This window comes from Arachis ipaensis, chromosome B06 (assembly GCF_000816755.2).
Source record: "Arachis ipaensis cultivar K30076 chromosome B06, Araip1.1, whole genome shotgun sequence".
In the NCBI taxonomy this organism is placed as follows: domain Eukaryota; kingdom Viridiplantae; phylum Streptophyta; class Magnoliopsida; order Fabales; family Fabaceae; genus Arachis; species Arachis ipaensis.
The window spans coordinates 111,081,078-111,082,487 of record NC_029790.2 but is presented as its reverse complement, the minus strand read 5'-3'; positions in this window follow the sequence as shown (position 1 = coordinate 111,082,487).

The following is a 1,410-nucleotide window of genomic DNA, read 5'->3' as shown; positions in this document are numbered from 1 at the left end:
TCCCCCCACCCATATATAAACCCCTCACCACTCCTTCATTTTCACACATTACAACCACTACTTCTACCCATTGGCTGAACCACATATCTCCCTCTATCTCCTCCATTTTTTTCTTCTTCTACTACTTTCTTTCTTCTTTTGCTCGAGGACGAGCAAACCTTTTAAGTTTGGTGTGGTAAAAGCATTGCTTTTTATTTTTTTATAACCATTAACGGCACCTAAGGCCAGAGAAACCTCAAGAAAGAGGAAAGGGAAGGCAATTGCTTCCACCTCTGAGTCATGGGAGATGGAAAGATTCATCTCAAAGGTCCATTAAGACCACTTCTATGAAGTTGTGGCCAAGAAAAAGGTGATCCCTGAGGTCCCTTTTAAGCTCAAAAAGGGCGAATATCCAGAGATCCGACAAGAGATTAGAAGAAGAGGATGGGAAGTTCTCTCCAATCCTATTCAACAAGTCATAATCTTAATGGTTCAAGAGTTCTATGCAAACACATGGATCACTAGGAACCATGGTCAAAGTATGAACCCAAACCCAAAGAATTGGCTTACAATGGTTCGGGGGAAATACTTAGATTTCAGTTCGAAAAATGTAAGGTTGGCGTTCAACTTGCCAATGATGCAAGAAAACGCACGTCCCTAGACTAGAAGGGTCAACTTTGATCAAAGGTTGGACCAAGTCCTCATGGACATATGTGTGGAAGGAGCTCAATAGAAAATTGACTCAAGAGGCAAGCCGGTTCAATTGAGAAGGCATGACCTTAAGCCTGTGGCTAGAGGATGGTTGGAGTTTATCCAACGCTCTATCATTCCTACTAGCAACCGATCCGAAGTAACTGTGGATCGGGCCATCATGATCCATAGTATCATGATTAGGGAGGAAGTAGAAGTTCATGAGATTATACCTCAAGAACTCTACAAGGTATTTGACAAGTCCTCCACTTTGGCAAGGTTAGCCTTTCCTCACCTCATTTGTCACCTCTGCAATTCAGCTGGAATTGCCATAGAGGGAGACATCCTCATTGAAGAGGACAAGCCCATCACTAAAAAAAGGATGTAGCAAACAAGAGAGCCCACTCATGGACCTCAACAAGAGCATGAGAAAATTCCTCATTATAAAATTCCTGAGATGCCTTAAGGGATGCATTTTCCTCCACAAAATTATTGGGAACAAATTAACACCTTCCTAGGAGAATTAAGTTCCAACATGGGACAACTAAGGGTAGAGCACCAAGAGCACTCCATCATTCTCCATGAGATTAGAGAAGATCAAAGAGCTATGAGGGAGGAGCAACAAAGGCAAGGAAGAGACATAGAGGAGCTCAAGAGCACCATTGGTTCTTCAAGAGGAGGAAGACGCCACCCTCACTAAGGTGGACCCGTTCCTTAATCTCCTTGTCTATTTATTTTTTC